The 21460-nt window shown below is 44.5% G+C and overlaps 1 protein-coding gene across 9 annotated transcripts in view; it reads left to right on the top strand.

Moving 5' to 3' along the window:
- The first annotated feature begins 387 nt into the window (after window positions 1-387).
- Window positions 388-21460, top strand: part of nrxn2a (neurexin 2a) — a 295247-nt gene continuing 274174 nt past the window's right edge. For 8 of the 9 annotated variants that reach the window (XM_028982297.1, XM_028982296.1, XM_028982295.1 and 5 more), the window contains exon 1: window positions 388-575. The gene's annotated coding sequence lies outside the window, so the exon portion shown is untranslated. Of the gene's footprint in view, window positions 576-10104; window positions 10225-21460 lie in introns of those variants that run through there. The other variant, XM_028982294.1, reaches the window with a different exon arrangement.

Here is a 21460-nt window from a genome sequence, read left to right as displayed (position 1 = left end):
TTCATAGGCATGAGTGTTACCACCCTACCACCTTATTATTATAGCGTTATTTTAAAGTGATTTTCACTCCATGGCATCGTTATTATTTGGGATTAGAGGATTGAGGTGCATCGCTGTGGATGATCACTATCAGTACCAATCCTATTATTTATTGATAACGTTTGAATGACACCCATCCACAGTCAACCCTGACCTTACAGCAGCAGAGTCTCACACATGCATGAAGAAGGACTGGACCGTTATTTCGTCCAGTTTGGGACCAGGCTACATTTACGCCATTTATTTTTCAGTTTAAAAACAGAAAGTTGCTCCACTGACCGCGCCCTCCCCCCGCTCCCCACGCGAGGGTGGGGCCGGGTCGGGGGAGGATCCGCCGCGTCTGCTGGCGCGGGGAGGCAGGTGGAGGCTGCGGGCTGGAGAGGGCAGTGCGCCTCCGCTCCGTTATTCCGGGGACTGCGCGGAGCAAATAAATACCCCCAAAAAATCAAAGAAGGAGAAGCCACGAACACTCCGGCGGGTCACCGCGGCCGTGGATTTACCGGGATCCGGAGCGGCTTTCCCTCCGCGACGCACAAGTAAGAACTTTGCGTATTAATCATTTTTTTTGGGGGGGGGGGTGTAGCGGATGCCGCGAGATCGGCTGCTCTGCGGGGCTTTTTTCGCGGATAAATCCCCGCAGCATCACGTCCGAGCCGGAGCGAGACGGCGTGGCCCGTCGCGGGTTCTGCTGTTTACCAAGTTTACGCGTCGGGAACGACCCGGCACGACCCTGTCCGCTCGGTCCCCGACGGTTCCGTGAAGCCGCGCCAGGAATAACGGGATCGTGCAACGGGAAAAAAAAAAAAAACAACGTGCGGGAATGCGACTGTCCACTGTCCCCTCCGCTGTCCCTCCCCTCGTGCCTCGTGTTGAATTGTGTCGCCCTGTGAAACATGGCAGACGGCGGCGAGGTGGCACTGGGTCTGACCAGGCACCCACGCAGCCGGACTCTGTTTTCCAGCCACGTCTCCTCCTGCCCCAGCTTTGGGTGTCAGCCCACCGTGACCTTTGTCATGTTCTGTGCCCGTGGTGTTTTCTGGTGGCTTTTCCCTTCTTCTCTCAGGACCTGGTGTTAGAGACCCGCTGCACCCGGACGGCACCGAAATTACTGAGCCGGACGGCCAATCTACATCATGGTACAGATGTTCATCACTGGGGGAAAGCGGGACATTTTGTGGGTGTGCTGGGAAGTCAGTCAAGCCTAGCGGGCTGTGGAGCAAACTCTCTCTCTCACACACACACACACACACACACACACACACACACACACACATCCAGCCACCGCAGAGGTCATGCCGATCAGGGCCAGATGCAAATTCATTTTCACCAAAAGGGGTTAAGAATCGGCAGAGTGTTTGTGGGAGTCGACTGCAGACGCATGTCTGGGCATTTTCTGCACTTAAAAAATGCATGAGCGTTTTAAATTGATCGAGAAATGATTAAAAAAAAAAAGAAACAGTAGTAATAAAACCCGATCTTAACGTCCTCAGAACATAAGCGTGCAGGTTATTAGATTCTTCTGTTCATTTGTTCTGTTCTGTGAGCTTTATGTTGCTCCGGGGTGGGTAAACGGGGACGTTCCTTCTCTCTTCCCCGGCTTTTAATTTCGACTCCGTCCTTACGGAGATTCTTTCTTTTACAATGAGTTGGGCGAGGGGGTGGGGGGGTGTGATGGAGTTCGAGGATTATCTTTGTCATCGCCCGCCCCCTGAATGTCACAGGTCGAACCTAATATCATCCTTCAAGTTGATAAGGGCCATAGCATGCTGATCTTCAGGCCCCACTGATATGGGGTGTTAAGGGATGGCTAATATATCGATTTTTTCTTTTTTTTTTTGATGGACAGACCGGATTTATGATGTTTTTTCCTCTGTAGAGGGAGTTGGGTGTGACTGGTTCTCACTCTTGCTGTATGAGTCTTTGTTCTTCGTCCTTCTCATTTGTCCTTTGTATGCCATTAATGAGAAATCATGTTATCTTGTAGGCAAAAAGCGTCCCCTGCTAAATCAGCGTTCAGACCTGACCAGTCCGTATGGAGCAGTCCGCCGCTTTATTGGGAATTGATCTGATTAGGGCGCAGCAAAGATGCTCTTGTCACATTTCCACATACAAGTTTAGCTCTCCGTGCTCTCTGTGCACTGGCCAGCATGGATACCTGATGACGGCCACCAGCTCTAAATGCAGATGGAGCAACTAGCGTCAGCTATTGGTAATAGCAAAAAAAAAAAAAAAAATATATATATATATATATATATATATATATATATATATATATATATATATATGTGTGTGTGTGTGTGTGTGTGTGTGTGTGTGTGTGTGTGTGTGTGTGTGTGTGTGTGTGTGTGTGTGTGTTCATAGATCTGCTGCCTACAGGATCCATTTCTCTGGTCAGGGGCGGTCCTGGCATGTTTGGTGCCCTGGGCAAACACAACCTCTGGCCCCCCCATCCGACCCCCCCATCTACACACACAAAAACATTACATATTAATATATTTTATTGTAAAATCTGTTGTGGGAACCATACTGAATTTATTCAGATAAACACATTCAAGGCTTTTGACCTTTTAACACCTTCCATCAGTGTTAATTTTGCACTGCAGTATCAGCGCCCGTCCTCCGACCTGAGGATGTATTTAGGATGAGGATGTCTATTGATTTACAGCACAATGTGTAACTTTAGTGCACAGATTCGGTTTGTTGTTTTTTCCTGCAATTTGGAACAACCCAAGAAAAATTGCTGTGACATAATGAGCTTGGATTGACAATATTATGAATGAAGCGTGCACCCCGCCCCCTTCCCCTTTCGATAGGTGTGAGCAGCAGCAGCTGCAGCAGGCGCACCGAGGGCTTCGCTCACTTCCCACATATATGGGTGTGATAGAATTTAACGTACACAACAACGGTGAAGTTATTCGAATTGTCTGTTCCACTTTAAATACAGCTCAGCAGGTGAAAAGCCTGCAATGGAAATTCATCATAAATCTGAGTGCACATGAGCAAAGTTCCAAGGTCAATTTTACACTGAAAAAGATTTGGGGCCAGAAATGTATTAGTTGATATTATTTCTATACATCATATTTTCGTAAGTTCTAGTAGCCCAGAGCTTTTAAACTGTAGTAAAAGAATGCCATTCATCAATCCAATGCACAGTTCCCATGTGAACACATTTCTAATAGTTCAGGATGTATACATACACAGATTTAAAATGCTCTTTATTTCTGAAACAGATTTTCTGGCTGTAAGCCTCACGGAACAAGACCCCCTACAGGCGCAATACAGGTGTTGCAGCCTGCTGAGTAGGATTTAAGGGACCATGTTTTACTTTGTACTTTGTTCACTGGTTATTAGACGTTGATCCAGCCAGTCAGAGAATCTCCTGCCGCCCCATCCCCAGGAGTTGGTGCCCTTGCACTCGCAAACGGGGAATAGAAAACCGATTGTGCTCATGCAATCATGATGTCAGGGTGCCCCCAAAACCGTGCCGCCTTGGACAACTGCCCATATCGCCCATATCAAAAACCGCCACTGGCCATGGAGACAGTGGTGAGGAAGTCTGCGGCTGCTGGAAATGGAGTTGCAGTGTCAGCTGACCTCTGGCTGCTGGACGTGGAATGAAATCTGGGCTACAGTTACCTATTATAAAAAGAAAAAGCCAACAACATCAGTGCACGTGTAACAGAGCTGGGGTCTGTTACCAGTATAAACACTCTGAACAGACATATAAGGGTAACCATTTTTTTATGGATTGTATGCTTCTTGTTTAGACCAGTGTGCAGTGTTCCTATATGATAATAAACATCCGGTTAGTTTTATAATTGGACCGGCCGCTAAGAACAAGCTAATGCTATGTATAGTTTTAAATAGGGAGTTTTAAATGATTCCCGGGAAGGGGCGGAGATAAGGGTTTGCCAAATGGGATTACCAGAGGGGGATTATTGGTGAATGTGTATTAATGTCAAATGTAAAGTAAATATATTTTAAAATGTATATTAATTTAGTTAATGAATGTACAATTATTATAAGCATTATTATGCTGGAATTTTTGTGACATGATAATTGATTATTGTGTGTTAGATAAATGGTTTGGTCCAGGGCTATAAAGACGAACCCAAATTTTCAGACGGGAGATTATGTTTGATTGGCAATTTCAGAGAGATGTTTGACTTTCTGATTATTGTTAATGTATTTATTGAAGCTTGGTTGAAATATAATTTAGTAAATGAAGTCTGACTTTGAACGACATCCACTCCTGTGTCATCCCTGCCACCATCACCTCTCAGCTGTCATCATTCTGTCTTCAGGGGGTTCTTCATTCCCCCATTATGGCATGTACTCATAATTTGGGGTATTGGATAAAGCTTCCAACCCAGAGAAGCTAAAACAATCCAAACTTTTGTCAGATGCATACTGTATTTCTCAAATTCTACGAGCCATTTTAAGCCTCATGTGATGTCACAAGGAGACTCATCAGCATGACACCATCCCCATCTGGATGCCTTGTCTTGTGAAGTCCTTTGGCGAGGTTTTGTCATTATTTTTTTGGACGCAATGCAAAGCCTCATTAGCATTTAAAGGAACAGCCACTCAGATCAATCTGTCCATGATTTAGGAGCAGTGTTTCTCAAAGAGGGGTTTGTGTGGCCACAAAAGATATATTTAATTCTTATTATTAGTTGTTTAGGCCTGCAAAGCTAACGTTTTTATAAAAACACATTTTAAATTAGGTCAAGTGTACATTTATTTACTGAGGGTGGGTCAGGTCCTTTTCTTCTCTGAGGGTAGGAGAACTGTGGTGCTTGATGCTTGTTGTCCAGGAGTTCAATAAGAACTTCTTTAGCTTAACCAACCTGCCGAAATGTCTTGGTCACATGACCAACTCCCTCTCTGTCTTTATCTTATATCTTGATTTTATTTGGTCACAAGGGCCTTGTAAAGTGAACTGCCCCCATGGTGCTTAAGTATGAAGTATGGATTTCGGATGGACTGCAATTTGAAGCAGTCCATTGGATTCTGTGCTCCATGTTCAGCAGCTGCTGCCGGTTCAAACCTGGCACCAGTGAGCCAAGGAAGGGAAGTTGTTTATCGGATGATTATTCCAGTGACATTGGGAGAACAAAGCTGAGCGTAGCCTTGGTTTCTGATAAAGCATCGCTGCCGTGCTGGATTCAACTCATCTCTTTTGGGGATAAGGCTGAAAGTTCACTTTTTTTGTTCACATTTTTTGTGCCAATCAGAATGAGCTGCCTTGTTCCAGTGGTTTCAAGAAGATGGGATTTATATATGCTGCTCTCTCTGGGCTTCCAAGGCACTCGCGTTGTAAAATCCCACCACACTTCTTCTGTTCGGGGGATCTCAGGGCGCCTTGCTGCGCCTTGGCAGCTTGGTGTGACATGCAGTACAGCACGCCCCTGTGGTTTTTGCACGTCTTGAATTAAAACACGGTGTTGGTTCCAGCCAGAGAAATGTCATCGCCACTGGACGTTCTCAGTGTGTCTCGTTATGCTTGTGGGTTTAGAGACGAGATTAAGAGGTTTAGAGAGCCGGGAGTGGACAAAAAGTTAATTAAATTTCTTAAAGGTAACTTTTGAAAGTGTCCAAGTTTGCATGGATGGGGAGAGTCTGGTCTGACATCCCCTAATGACAAGATACTTTTACACAACTGAGGGTTTTAAAATTGCTGGACTTCATGCATTTGTGCATTTTCTTATGAGAAAAAAAAAGTCCTATAATATATTTTGGGGGTATGCATTAAAACAAGAAAAAAAGCATTCTTACTAACTCACATTAGAAGATATAATATGTGTCATGCATGGTCAGTATATTTCAGGAAACATTAATTACATCAAAAACAATCACTTTAGAAAATCAAAAAGCTTCACACAGTTCACACAGCCTGTAACATAAATAGAAAAGCATAGAATAGAATAAAATAGACTAGAATGCCGCGGGGAGGAACAATTTGTCATAAATTGCCTGTTTTCCAGGCCACTTGGTATTTCTGACCTGAGGCGAGTAACTGAAACTCGGAGGAGGGGGTGTTACATCCTCAGTTGTCATCACTGATTCCCTGCGTTCATCCATATTGTTCATCCATATGTCCTCCATAGGCTTCAGATGACTGCCAATGGTTTCCCTGCTGTTTTTACCAGCCTAGGCCGTTCATTTGTATTCATGCCCGTACCAAACTGATTAAAAACCGAAGCAAAAGAAGGACATTTTATAACATAACAGAACTAGTAATAATCGATACAATTCGGGAAGTTTGCGACAATTCTGGGTGCTAAAACTTTAGTCTGGCAGCTGAACCCTGCACAAATTCTGTTGGACATTTAAAGTGAGATGTCACCCCACTCTGAAAACATTTCAGAATCTTTTTCAATAAGATAAGATTTAACTGCAGGAGAACTAAGAGGAAATTGATCCCAGTGCCTGGGAAAAACTATGCCGTTGAATATGGTTCCATAATGTTGCATTTTATAACTTATATATTATCTTTTTTTTTTCCATGGCAAGTCTGGGCTAATCATTAAGCATGACATTTTCCTGATGATTAAACCTTCATTTTGAATGCATGGCTTACAATATTTACATCCTGCGGGGAGTTGTGCCCTGCCTGTGTGAGTCTCTGCTCTGTGCCTGTGACCCTCATGTAGATTAGGTGACTTGTGAAAATGAGTGCGTGTGCATTCTATACACGCATATTGACCCACTGGACGATGGCCGGGCCCTGACTCCACATGCATTCATTCCAGAATGTTTATGTATATAACAGGATCGGCCCATGGTGCCGCGTGGTAGAGCTGGCTGGGTGGGAATCTGGTGTCTTTATGTGTTGAACGTGTCACATTTGTGAGCTGCTGTCTTTGTTCTGTCCCACTATGGTGTCTTTTATGAAATATGTGTTTCGGAAATCTCTTCTTTACCGCCTGAACCTACGCGTTTGCTGACTGTTAAAAGAGGGCTGTGCGGCTCGCTCCAGCTGTGCACATGAAGGAGGATGTGCCGCCTGCTCTCCCTCAGCCCGCCGCAGACTTCAGCACCACCACCCAGTGGACAGCTCAATGATCTGGAATGTGTTCGCTCGACGTGAGCCTTCCTTTCAGCACTCCCCTGCCTCGGACAGCTCATTGATCCCGCGCCGAGTGTTTGCATGCTGCTCCGAGGGAGGGGGGGGCTTCTCTTTACGCTTGCACTCCTTTGTCTCATCTAACCCGATCGGCGTTCGCATTGAGCCCCCACGGCCGCTTGGTTCAGGGAGCAGAGCCCGGGACAGGCGAGAGCCGGAGAGCGGGGTGGCGCGGAGGCGGTGACAGATATGCACGTCCCTCGCCGAGCGCTGCGGTAATTATGGACGTCTGGCTTAAATCTGCCCTGGAGGCTCGTACTCGGTTTAACCTGCAGTCGGTGACGACTGCCGTTCGCTAATGGGCCTCTGTGTGTTTCCCCTCTCCACCACTGCGGTGACGCTGCTATTTTGTCAAGTGGGGAGCTGGCCGGCTCAGAGGAGAGGGGTGCGAGATGATGTTCAGGCAAAAAAGAAATACATGACCATACATGATATAATCATACGTTCGCAGATCAGTAACTGTGATTTTAGCCTAATCATAGCCGCCACAGGAAGTCCTCGAACCCTGGAGACATACGGATAGGAAAAGGGCCAACTTATACCTCCCTGCAGGGCCGTTTTAATTTCGCTGCTCTCATTTCTCCTGGAGGGAATAACACATTCCCAGACTGCTGTATACAATGTGTGGTATTCAGGCCGCCGCCATCAGTATGCAGGAGACTCCCAGAGCGTCCGTGAGACGTGGGACGTCTGCACTAGCACCTGCGGTGGCAGCCTGGATGGAACTGCGACTCTGGCTTAATGGGAATGTTGGGCGGGGCTGATGGAGACGCCGTTTTTGTAGATTTTTTGGTAGATTTTGTCCCTTTTGACCGACACCTTTCTTCCACAGATTTGGCAGATGGCTTCCTCCAACCACAAATGAGCTGTGGGTTTCGGCTTTGCAACTAAATTACAGATGATTCTTCACTCACAGAAGCAGGGCAGAGAGAAAAATGTAATTAAATAAGATCCAGTCATGCAGCGAATAAGTGAAAAACGATGATACAGTTATAAATATTCACACCGCTTTTTAACAGTATGAAGAATTCTATACCAACATTTTCATTTATTGATGAGATCTGTAAAAAAAATAGTATTGACCTGAATATATATATATATGTTTTTTTTTCTCAAAAGATGTCTGAAAAAGTGTTTCTGACTTATATTAGGGGTTTATAAAAACACATTGATGGTGGAGTAAATGTGATATTTTGTTATTATCGTTTTAGTTCTAAACGTTCAGCCCAATTTCTCAGTTATGAGAGAAACAAGTGTTTCCACATGTGTTCATTAATGTTCATAATCCATATACAACATTATTAAGCCCAAGGTGGTTGGAAGGAAACACACATGCACATACACACATGTGCTGTCACTACACTGTGTTGCACTGTATGATTCTTCCTTTGTCTTTGTGACTCTCAGGCTTCAGCAAGGTCGCTTTCATACGTTCACACACAAACACACACACAGAGACTCATGCACGCAAACACACATACTGTCTCTCGGGGTGATTTTAGGCCTGGAGACCAGGACGGGCTTTTAATCCAGGCTGACGTGTGACTCAGAGTCATGCCAGCCTCAGAAAAAAAAAGAGAGCGTGGGGGGTTGTGGGATCATTTCTCCGGATGATGATGAGTCTGAAGAAAGGTCACCATTGAGATCTTTGTGCCTCTTTCTGCTGCAGCTCCGGGGAACGCGCTCTTATTTTCCACATTGGCCCCTCTGAACTGCGCTTCCAAACCCAAATGAATCGCTCAGCGCTCGGGGCGCCCGCTGCTGCATTTGCATACAATGCACGATTTAGTGATTAAGCACTCGCCATTTGCGGGTTGCAGGTTAATTTCTCTGACTTTATTTGCCGACTGCAACCCGCGTTCTCCGTCTTGACAGCCCACCCTCGATTCGCCTTCCACAATATGGCAGCCCTTCGTCGGAACTCAAATGCTTCCCGGAACATTACAGCGTGCGAAACTGCGTTATTTTTAGAGCTGCTCTGTATTTTTATTATTATCCAGAGAGAAACAAAGGGGGCTAAAATTGGCGGCGGGTAAACTGGCTAAACGTGCTTGTTTAAGCCGCGAGAGCGTTGAAATGGGCTTGTGGAGCTGAAAGGCCTGATAATTGCCAAGCATTACTGCCAGATGCCTGGGGCTAAGACTTAAAGGAAAGTGGAGGCGCGTTCCCCTGCATGCCAGGGAGAGACGAACCCCGGGCCACGTGACCCTCACTTGTTGGACCGCCCGACTATTTACCCACAATCCACATAGTTCCCAAGCAGATGGCCTGATTAGAGGCAACTTTCCGCAGCTTTGCGTATCTCGTGTCCTTTCTGATTTTGCACCCGTGGTGTTCGTCTATTCCGCTTCATGCGCAGTGCAAATTGCTGAATTTTTAAAAATTTATTTATCCTTTTTTTTTTTTTTTTTTTTTTTTTTGTGGAGCATCTGGGCGACGTAACAGCAAGTCGTCTTCTGCCAGAGCGTCTGGATAAAAATCAATGAGGGTCTGAAAATAAAACTCTCCGCTTCCAAATTAACGGCACCTAATGAGTTCCCAGGCTCTCCGGGCTGCGTGTTGTGCGCCTCCCCGGGGGGAGGAAGTGTTGTTATATCTCAGTTCCCCGCTGCCTCGGGAAATGTAACCTTACACTGCGGCAGTGGGGGCCGCGTGGGTTCACCGGCGTTCCAGGCTGACCTCCGAGTGTCCCGGGGAAAGTAGGGAGGAGGAGCCAGAGGGACCCATCAACTGATGAGGAACTCCATGGAAGGTTGGGACGATCTGAGGAGAACAGCAAAAACGAACACATCTGGCACCAGAAGTGAAGCTGCCTGTCCTCTTTGAAAAGCGGCGAGAAACAATGGCCCCCGTCTGTCTGCCTCCTCCGGTTAACGCCGGAGATTTTTGTCAGTGCGATGGGCCCCTGATGGAGGGGTGTAAATCTTCAGATGTTTAGCAGCCGTCTGGGTGTCCATCCATCACGGCGCCGGTTGCTCGGCTCGTGACGGACCAGTCACACTCCGACGGGCAGGCGGAGGAGGAGGACGGGGGCCCGGTGTGCCGCTGTTGACGTGGTAACTGAGTCATTTGTTTTCATTTCCGCGCTGCCTCTGCGGCGTCCTCTCATGCAGATCTGGAAGGCTTTTACTTGCTTCAGTTGCAAAATATTTCTCTTGGACGGGCTGCTGCATGGTTATGCTATATTATGTGCTGATCTCCATACCCCTTGGTGCCTCTAAACTGCTCAGTCAGGACTTCCGTGGACGTTCTGCAGCTCCTCGCTCAGCACGGCGGCCTACACTCTCCTTTATGATGTTAATTGTGCCTGGATTACAGACAGAATCTCCTTGTTACGCCGGGAAGTCGGCAGCCGTTCTAATTTGGGCGCGTGTGGTCATGTGACACTGTGGCGGGCAGAAAAGCGCGGCTGACAGAAACCAGGAGACGCAAGACGCCGAGGTTATTTCTGGTCGGGTTAATTTGGCTGTGGTTTTCGGTCTCTCCACGGCACCATTAAATCCCGTAGAAGTGTGTTTCGGGGTGCATGTGTGAGTAACCCTGGGTGCTTCTGAGCTCCTGTAGAGCCGTTAAAGCCGGTGGCTCGGAGGCGGAAGGACAGGGCTCCCCCGGGGAAGGGACGTGAGCAGGTCTCTGAGCCTCCCCGGAGATTTGTGTTCATGGGCGGCATGCTGCATATGACTCCAACGCCAAATGGAGGTCACGGCTACATCACAGATCTGCTTCGCGAGCTGAGATTCCAGGCCCAGGGCGCATTTGAGGAACTACTATGATATGCTGTTGCAAGGGTTACGATGATGCAGGCTCTCCTTCTGCAGAATACCTATAACGTCTGAGCGGAAACAGATTTAATGGCGCTATTCTCAAAGCCAGCGGGTGTGTCAATTAAAGTACCTGTTTTAAATCCATATTTAAATCCTATTTAAGACCATTACCATCCATCTATTTTGGGGTTTATTACGGGGCTGTTAAATGGGCAACAATAAAATACTGATGACCATTTTATAAGTGGCCAATCTTTATGCATCGCTCAGACATTAATGCTGAACGCAGTGTATGCATCTCATGATAAAGGCTAATCTTCAAGATGCTTACCAGTTTTAAATTCCATGTGTTCAGAGAGGGTCTAGGTTTGTGGGGTGTCTGCTTCAAATGGCCAAAAACATTAATGTGGAGCTTTCCTATAGTCCCTTTTGAGTCTTAAAACTCTCATAACTCTCATTATGTTCAGCAACATGACTCAAAATTTTGCCGGATCTTTACTTTTAGGCTCTACATCATCTTATCAAATGACCACCATGAGAGGTGGCAGAGCTGATGGATTTCTCCTGAAAAGCCCTCATGAAAAGGAGTCACATGTGAAAATTAATGATTCTGGACAGAGCAAGCTGCAATGGACAAAACATGGTTGAGGCTGAATGTAAAGAACAACAGAGGATTTGAGGCAAAGCCAAGGACAGAGCAATTTCTGGCTTCATGGGAGCTGTGGCAATACGAGTTGTGCTAAAACAAGCAAATATGTCTAAAAATGATTCAAAATAGAATTTGGGGAATTTTCTGGTTATCTAGTAGGACTACAAGGTGTAATAGAGCCTTTGTAATCACTTAATTAAAGGATAACAACCTTGCTGAATAAATGTACTTCTACAAAAAAAAATGTAATGCCCCAAAAAGATAATGAATGCTTTCTTTTCACAGAAATGCTACAAAAACATTAATGATCTTATGTCTGTGAAGATTCTCAGTCATCCAGGTGAATTTGTCTGAAAGTTGAGTCATGGCAACTGGACTTTCTTTACTTAACGGAGAGACGTTTCATTCTGCTTCCAGAATGAATGCAGATGCAGAATGAAACGTCTATACATTAAAGAAAGAAAGTCCAGTTGCCATGACTCAACTTTCAGACATTGATTATCTGCTTCATCAGTACCAGAATAGGCATGTAGGTTATAAATCTGGTGAAGGTTGGTAAAGGATGCTAATTTTATCACAAATGGCATATTGTAAAGTTTGGATCATGCTAATGGCTGTTATAAAATCTCAGATTGGAATATTGAGTACTAACCTCCATGTTAAGCAGTAGTCAGAGAAGACATGGGTGGTAGTAGCCTAGTGGGTAACACACTTGCCTGTGAACCAGAAGACCAAGGTTCAAACCCCACTTACTACCATTGTGTCCCTGATCAAGACACTTAACCCTAAGTTGCTCTGGGTGACTGTCCCTGTAACTACTGATTGTAAGTCGCTCTGGATAAGGGCGTCTGATAAATGCTGTAAATGTAAAGACATTATAACATTTAGCATTTACAGAGACAGTCCCCCCTGGAGACACTCAGTGTTAAGCGTCTTGCTCAGGGACACAATGGTAGTAAGTGGGGTTTGAACGTATGACTTTGTGGTTTACACCCACTAGGCTACTACAACCCATAAAGAGACTCTTTTTTCTACACAGAAGTGACTATGGAGATGCCGCGGATTGAACCCGGGACCTCATACAAGCATGCGTTCTACCATTGAGTTACATCCCCAAGACAACTTATACAGTCTTTGTGGCTTCAGTGAAATCTAGATCTGAATATCATCAGCATATAGATGATGAGAAATTTCATGAAAGGAACCACTAATTTGGGTTAAGTGGAGCAAGTATAGAGAAAATAAAGATACTTGGCCAATTAACATAATTCTGATATGGCTTTCCACTGATTCCTTAATCAGGTTAGATGACATGGTGGTTATGTGAATTGATGATGTTAAGTAGATGTGTGTTCACCTTCTGATGATATGACGTCCTTTCAAGGGGTTGCTCTTGATTGCTGGGATAGGATCCCGCTTCAAAGCTACACTTTTCATATTCTGAACCACAGCCGGTGAAAATGAATATACAGATATTTGCATATCAGTGAGAATCATACTGCACCGCTGTATTCCTTCATGACAATTATAATGTCAGAAGTGGAAATATACATACATCTATACATTAGCATACCTCAGCTTCCTAATCAACATGTTAGTTAATACTTGGATGTAGTGGTATGGGATGCAGTTATATTTTTCATAATATGCTAATACTGCTCATTTTCATTCAGTTGCCCGTTCCAAGAATTCTTTACATGTTGATTCAAATCAAGCCTTCATTAGATCAAAATGCGGCACATTCCTCCCTTTCTGACTTTTGTCTGGCGCAGCAGCCAGCGGAGATGGGGAAGTCATTATATGAAAATGTGTTGACCTCTTTTTTTTTTTTTTTTTTGTTAGGATGCCTGAACCGTAAATGGCGTTGCTGTGTAGTGTGTGAAAGGTGCAGGCTTAACAACATCTTCCCTTCATGTGTTATTTTTAGAGGCCGGGTGGCGTGTGTTCATTTTCATAGCAGCCTTTGGAAGGGGGCGATGGAGTAAGCGTCTTCCCGGCGATGTACGAAGCCGCAGCATCCTTGCTGCCGGCGGTGCGGTGTTGAGGTTCACTTCTGGGCTCCGTCTCTGCAGTGACTTCCTCGACTCACAGCCCTTCCTTTTCCACCCGCATGTTTATTTCTGATGACGGATTTTACCATTTCTGCACCCTATCTCGCCTGCCGTGTTCACCCAGCCCTGCCAAGACCCCCTTCCGTCATCACGTTAGGTGTAAAGACAGATTTTGCCCTCAAAACAGGGATAGGCGCGCACACAATCGCCCTCTTGCAGAAACGCACGCTTGATCTTGCCGAGGTAAACCTTTTCCGTGTGAGGATGGTGCAGTGCCTGGGAGGAGGGTGCTGGTGGGGGGAGTAGGCACGAAAAAACGAAACAAAAACAAACATTTTTTTTTGGTGGGGAACGGGGAGTGTGGTCCCTTTAAATGGCTGGGTACAGATTGTAATGATTGAGCGAAGGCCGCAGTTGATTTTTGCATTAGCGGGTCTGAGATGCCATTTTTGCTTTCTTCGTAGGAAGCCGTGATATATAGCGCATTGCTTATGCTGCACACATTACTGCTCAGCCCCCTTCGGCGTGCCAGATCAGGGTATTTAATAGCTCAGCTATAAACATGCAAATACATACCCTGTTTATTTATAATGTAGGTCAAGTGGAAATGCACGGGAGCTGTTTTATTCCGATATGATCCCAATAACCTGGCGTTGCGCGTGATATATTGCTTCTTGAATGAAGCTTGTCAGACGTGATGGGTGCGGCGCTTGGTTCCCTTGTAACAGAATTAATACATCCTTGTAGCGCTGGCGCATTTCATGGACCACCTGGTTCCACACGCCTACACGCGCCCGCATTGCGCGGGGAAAGTGGCTGCGGGGAGAGCAAGGAGAGGCGAAGCCGCCTTCGGCGTTATCACCCCATCGGACTCAGACCGGTTTATTTATTTATTCCCCGTACCTCCGTTTTTTTTTTTTTTCTTACTAAACAAAGGGAGAAGTACCCTAGTTTGGGCTAAAAGCCGGTCCGACGCCTGCCTTGATGGAATGGCACGGAGAGAGACACGGGAAAAGAGGAGTGTGATTAGAGCGGCAATCATATGGAAGAGTGACAAAAGGAAACAAGCCTGTGCAGTTGCGATGAAGTGAATCGGGGAGGCTGAGGAAAAGATGGTTGGAAGCACGTACCTAATTAAACAGGATGACAAGGCCCGCAGGCATCTGCAGTTCTTTTTTTTTTCTGTTTCTCCCCTCTCCTTGCCCCCCCAAACAAAAACCCCAAATCGACTGACACACTCACTCGGGTTTTCTCAACACCACTGGATGGGGCAGGCTGTGGCGGGCAATTACATTACGGCCCGGAGGCCCCGGATTCCGGCGTTCGGCGAAAGGCTGATTCTTGGCAGCTGGTGAGAGACAGAGGGCCACTTTCCCGCCGCTCTCTCATTCGGGCCGGCCGGAAAAATTCCAACGCGGCTCCATTCGGCGCGTTGCCTTCCGGATGAGTGCTGAGATGGCAGCGGCTCGGTGCGGAATGAGAATGATGCTGTTAAATACGCCGGCTTGGAGTCACTGGGGAGCTCATCTGTAGCCACCCCAAAGTGGGACCATTATGGGAAAGACCTGGACTCATCTTGTTGTGTGCGAGCAGCCCTCATTTGGGAGAATCTCTCACATCAGCATGAGCCATTTCATCGGGAATACATGGACTTTTTATACCTATAAACATATATAGAGCTCTTTTTTTCTGCCCCAACCCCCCCCCCCCCCCCCGGACTTTTTGACAGGTGGGGCTGTAACCGTGTAACAGTGTAATGCGAATTGCCACTGATGTTACGGTACATGCAGGCGAGCACGCGGTGAAAGTGCGAATATTGATTAACATAATGCGGAACCAAATTCACAAGCCTGATTTTCACACGTTTACACTTCAGCCGCAGGCCGTTTCTCTGCACTTTTCATAATAATTATTTTAAACTCAGCAGCATAATTCCAGACAGGGCTGCAGCGTCACATCCCTGTCTAGGGTACCGGCCAGTGACAAGAGGGTAACTGGCCAACTAACATAGAACAAATGTCAGAATGAGGTGAGCAGTGCTCTTTTTGCAGATTATTCTCAGCGAATCCAAAAAAAAAAATTACAAGCACCAATAGGACGGAATGCTGGGGTTATCTGGGAGGGACAAATGACAGCAGGAAACAGTCCTAATTAAAAAAGAAGAGATTAAGTCACCCACAGCGTGAGCAGGACGTAATAACAGACTGACCTGGAACACCGGTGCACTGGTTTCATAGGTCAGAGAAGAATGTGAGGAACAGAAGGAATTCCTTGGAGTTTTGAATGAAGCTGTAATGATGCCTCTAGCAGGTAATATGGGATTCTTTTCGGGATTTATATTGGGGTGGTAGCGAAATGTCCTGGTGATGGAATTACGTAATGCATGTTCCTTTTATTAAAGAATGATTGTGTTACTGAAGCGCCCCATGGTGCTGCTTATCAAATCGATTCAAATCACAGTTTTCTTTCATATTCATAGAACACAGACATGAACCATAATCAAACTACATTTCTTCATGTGACATGTGGCTGATTAGGATCCCATAATTCTTTTACTACTAAAGTTTTGTAAAGTCAAATCTTTTTAAAGGGAAAGAATAACATCTGTAGCTCAACTTATGATGTCAGTCATCTCCTCCTTTTTTATGTCCTTTATATGCCTTAATGGATATTATTCAGTGTCTCTGCTTTGTTTTTTTAATAAATGACTTTTCACTAATGATCACAAAATAGAAATAATTGGTAGCAAAAATAGAATAGAGCTAAATCATTTCTAAACTAAAATATTTCCAAACATATTTCTAATTTATTGCTATACAATCTCACTCACTCACTATCCATAAGAGCTTATTCCGAAGCAGGGTTGTGGCTGACGGAGGCGATACTAGGACGCAGGATGCAGGGACCCCGCCCACCACAGCCCATTATGCACAATATTGAACAGTAGTAATAATAATAATAACGGTGCACATTTTTATTGATTCCATTTATCGTCTGGTTGCTATTTAACAGGCCTCAGAATCTCTCTCAAAGTCTTCGTTCCCACTAGTTGTTGTCACAATCTTGTCACCTCGATTATTTGGCCTGTCGTTACTGCAAGTCACCACAACCTGTAGAGTAGCCACTCTCCTGGTTCTGGCCGCTGAGAAACGGTACATCCATGACTGCGCTACCAATTCGATTGAAAACAAAGTCTGATTTGCTGCGGACCCGGAGTGCTTTCATCTCCTGGACAATGATCCGGCACCACGGCTCAGCTTTGCACAGTCACCTCAGCTAAGTTACATTAGGGAGATTGTGTTGAAGCTTCCCTCAAGTAATTTCACTACAAATGAGTGTCACTTAGTGTGCAACAGAGCAGTAGGCTGTTTGTATTTCAGACGCACTCTTGACGTGTATCGAATAAATTGGTGTGTGTGTGTGAAGCTGAGACCTGTTGTGCTATGGGGGTTGGTTTTAATAAACTGTGCGCCAGACAGTGAGCGGCAAATATTTCCCTTTTCATGAGTTCTGTGCAATCGATTGAAATATATCAAATTAATGGTGCGTTTTATTTAAAAACATAACCGTAAATAAACCAGGAATATGCAGTGGATCAAGAGACAGAGAGAATATGCATGTGAGTGTGCCGTTCTTTACATGTGTACTGTAGGGACTTGTATCCATGGCAACAGCTGGCCACACACAATTGATTGGCTGTGTGAGGGAGAGAAAGGTGGCACTATGACAACCTTGAGACCCTCGAAGACCCAGTCAAGCTGCTGTCTCTTTCTTTAAGCGTCTCGTCTCCAAATGGATAGCCATGGGCCAGCTTTTTATTTTATTTATTTATCTTTTGTACCCTGTTGACTTCAGGTTGTCGGAGAGCTAGGTATGAAGTAGAATAAATAAATGAATAAATAATCAAATCTGTCTACCTTGACTGATTTCAGAAACAGCGGGGTGGGGTAGAAGACAAACATAGTGCAATCCAATGTGAATTATATTGTAGCGATCTCGGCCTCAGTATCCGTCGCGGACAACTCTGAGATGCCTGCAGATGTTGTTGTTGTTGTTTTTTTTGGTGCCTTGATGCTTTAGCTGGACCCTCAAGGCTTTACAGAAGAGACAGGATCATGAATTGAAGCTCTGGTGTTTGTCTAGCCTAAAGATAAACGGCTTCTTAAAGATGTCTGCATTCCCCCCCTCCAACTTTGATAGATGCAGACATTTATTCCTCTTTTTAACACAGAACAGAACCATGATGCCATTTTAACTATGCAGTGTGTTTCCACTATATTAATTTCTGAGATACGGGATCCTTCAAAGTTAATGGTTTTATAATAGAGGGGCACAGCAGGCTCTGTTGCCCGGCTACAACAGCTAGTGCTAGGGCTGGCATTTTACAGAAACAGTGTGTAAAAACACAGTTAGTGTTTTTCAAACTTTTGCACCACGTCCAAAAATATTTGGCTAACACAATTATCACTGGCCTTGAAAAAAGTTTACACAGGAGAAATTTTTATTCCTGAAATTAAAATTATGAATGACTTTTATCCACAGCAAGTGAGGAAATCTGTTGTACTAAACTGAGGATACATTGCATTTAGCTTTGAATATTAGTAATTGTCGCAGAGGCATCTGGTGTACCACAAGAGGAAGCCTAATTTACATCAGTGGCACCAATGCATACCACAGTTTTGAGAACTGATGTATAAACGTCATTTCCATATTGCAAATGTTTCAATAGGCTTCTAAATAAATTGGCTTGCAAAAAGTGTAAACACAAAACACCATATTTATCGGAATTCTAGCTAGTCCTGGAAGTCCCTTTAAATAGTCCACAACAAGCCATCTACAACTTTGTGCCATTGTCTGCTAGAGGTGTGCGCCTTCACATTCATGGTTCTATTCAGTTATGATTTTATCTGGAGTAATAATTTACATTTACATTTGCATTTACGGCATTTGCCAGACGCCCTTATCCAGAGCGACTTACAACGTGCTTAAGTTACCATCGATGAAGAGATCAATTCTGGTTCACTAGGACCCCAACTATGAATACATCTTTTTATTCACTCTGTTGTAGGTTCTGTACACAAGTTCGACAACAAGAAAGTTACAATTTAATCTAAATATTCTTTTAAGAGGAAGGTCTTGAGCTGTCGTTTGAAGGTGCTCAGTGACTGAGCTGTTCTGACCTCGAGGGGAAGTTCATTCCACCACCGAGGGGCCAAGACGGAGAAGAGTCTAGATGAGTGTCTTCCTTTTACCTTCAGAGATGGAGGGACCAGGCGAGCAGTACTGGAGGCTCGGAGTATACGAGGTGCATGATGAAGTGTCATTAATATAATTATTTTCCCATAATTATTATATAAACACACTATTGTAGCATTTTTATCTTTTCTTGGACTCATTTTAAAATAAAAATTTATAACATGAAATTTTTTGCAAGAAAGAACACTCAATGTAGCACTTGGGCAACATGCCGGAAAAATGTACAGTCAACTGTACTCAGTACACATTTCCCACTAAATTACTTCACTCCTTTAAAATCAAGGCCAGACAAGAGCTTGATGGTCTGCCATCTTTTGTAACTTTTTAATGTTCTTATGCTCTTGAATAGAAGGAACTGCAATTTATTCCAATTCCTTCCAGTCTTCTACCTAATTCACCAAATGGGTTGAAATCTATTAGAGAGAAATCAGGTGGGGTTAGGCTTGGGTGAACACAAAAAAAAAATCAACCGACACAAGGGAAATGATTGTGCAGCGGCTTAACATTACATTAGTCTCAAATAGACTTAAAATGATGCCTCAACCTCCTAACCTGTCAGTCAGGTTAAAGGCATAAGCATTTTTGTTTACATCATGCATCAGATGCCGTTATCCAGAGCACCTTACAATCGTGGTTACAGGGACAGTCCCCCTGGAGACACTCAGGGTTAAGTGTCTTGCTCAGGGGCACAAGGGTAGTAAGTGGGGTTTGAACCTGTGACTTTGTGGTCTTGTGTGTCATAGATGAGTATCTAACCCACGATGCTACTACAACCCTTAAAATTTTTTTGTTCTTCTGGCTGCCCTTTAATGGAGCTTTAATGCAAATAACTGTATGCAACTACATATACAAAAAATCAGACGACTTTTGTGCACATTAGGGATTCATTTGTATGTAGCTCACACAAAATCACTGCTCCGGTTCACAGCCTGGCCTTATGAAAGAAACATCCAGTTTTAACTCCAGCTCAAGGCTGCGACATTACCAAAATCACAAGCCACAATCGAGCATTTTCTGATGCTTTTAGTTCCACATTGCTGCTCTTTCTCCTGCTTTGTGGGTTTATTAATGACTAGCATTTCCCCTTTTAGTGCTGGTGAAGAATAGCAGTGCCTGAAGATTAAAATACTTTTATTTGCAACAACCCCAGGTGCTGTTCTTCCAGCAGGGCCTTGTGTGTGCAGTTTGGAAATGAATTATAAGGGTCATCATACAGTAAGCCGTGCCAAGTTTCTAATTTTCTCTTGTTTAATTTTGATGGATTCTTGTGCAAGATCAGCCTGTTTAAAAATGGGGAAAAAACAGGAATTGGAAAATGCTGGAAAAAAAAACAGCTTAAGTCTGCATTGGAGTCCATGAAGTGAATAAGAAACCAGCAACACCGGTCTACAGGGTAATCAACGGGAATGACTTGCAACTGGCCAAGCGTGCACTATGACTGCAGGGGTCTAAGGACCATGTAGCTCAGCACTCTTGGCCAGTGTTTGGTGACTTCCAGCAGGGTCTGAAGCAACATCGTTGATCTATGCTAGTTTATTCAGCAGCAGTCTACTTGGCTTTGGCATTCACAATCTAGGGGATTCTGAAAATCTGTCCATTCAAATAAAATCAATATAAAATCAATTTCAAGCATGTTTCAATTTCATTCATATCAGCTGTATAAACAGACCCACTGGAACTACTATAAGACAAAAAATCTGCAAAGCTTTATTAGCCAAAAACAGACTTTTTCTAATCAGCCACCCACTTACTACTTATCATCACCTATTCATAATCAGGGTCACGGCTTCCCTCGCACACTCATACATGTGGACAATTTAGAGTCGCCAATCCACTTACCACACATGCCATTAAATGGTGAGATGAAATTGAAGAACCAGAGGGAGACCCAGAGCAATATGGGGAGATCATGCAAAGATGTCTGACATACACCATCCTGACCTATAACCCCAAATGCATCATACATACAAAAATGGTGGATAAAATGTTCATGGTTGTGCTGAAGCAGCTGCATAAACCTCACACAACTACAAGAAATCCTCTCTATGGTGCACGTTTCTAATGAAAAGTCATGGCTGGAGAACAAAGACGTGTTTTAATCACCACGTAGGAGAACTAGATGCCAAACAACTTTGGGTGAAACTGGGTAGTTACAGCACCACCTACAGTTCTGGAGGGGGTTAAAACAGCATTCTTTCCGGCCATTCTCTGTGTGTCCATGTGGATGGGCCCAAATCAATTAAAACTGAGGTTTATTCAAATCAACACTACACATTGTAGCAGATTGAGCTCAGTGTATTTTCTTTTGCGTTGTTTGAGACTTGTTTCTTTTTCCATTTGGTCCTGTGTATGTTACATTGTACATGTCCATTTTTATGGTGTCACCTGTGTAAAAAACTCCAACCTTCTTCTTTCTAGCAGATAATCAAGAAAACTCAATATGAGCAGAGGAAAGATAACGTGACCAGAACAACGTACCGAATAATTAACCTGGTTAGCTAACCATTTTACTGCAATTTCTCGCTTGAGTCTCATTTTGAACATGATGGTTTATTGTCCTGTTCCCACGACT

Source organism: Denticeps clupeoides, chromosome 6, assembly GCF_900700375.1.
Source record: "Denticeps clupeoides chromosome 6, fDenClu1.1, whole genome shotgun sequence".
NCBI lineage: Eukaryota > Metazoa > Chordata > Actinopteri > Clupeiformes > Denticipitidae > Denticeps > Denticeps clupeoides.
This window is presented reverse-complemented; position numbering and strand designations above follow the sequence as displayed.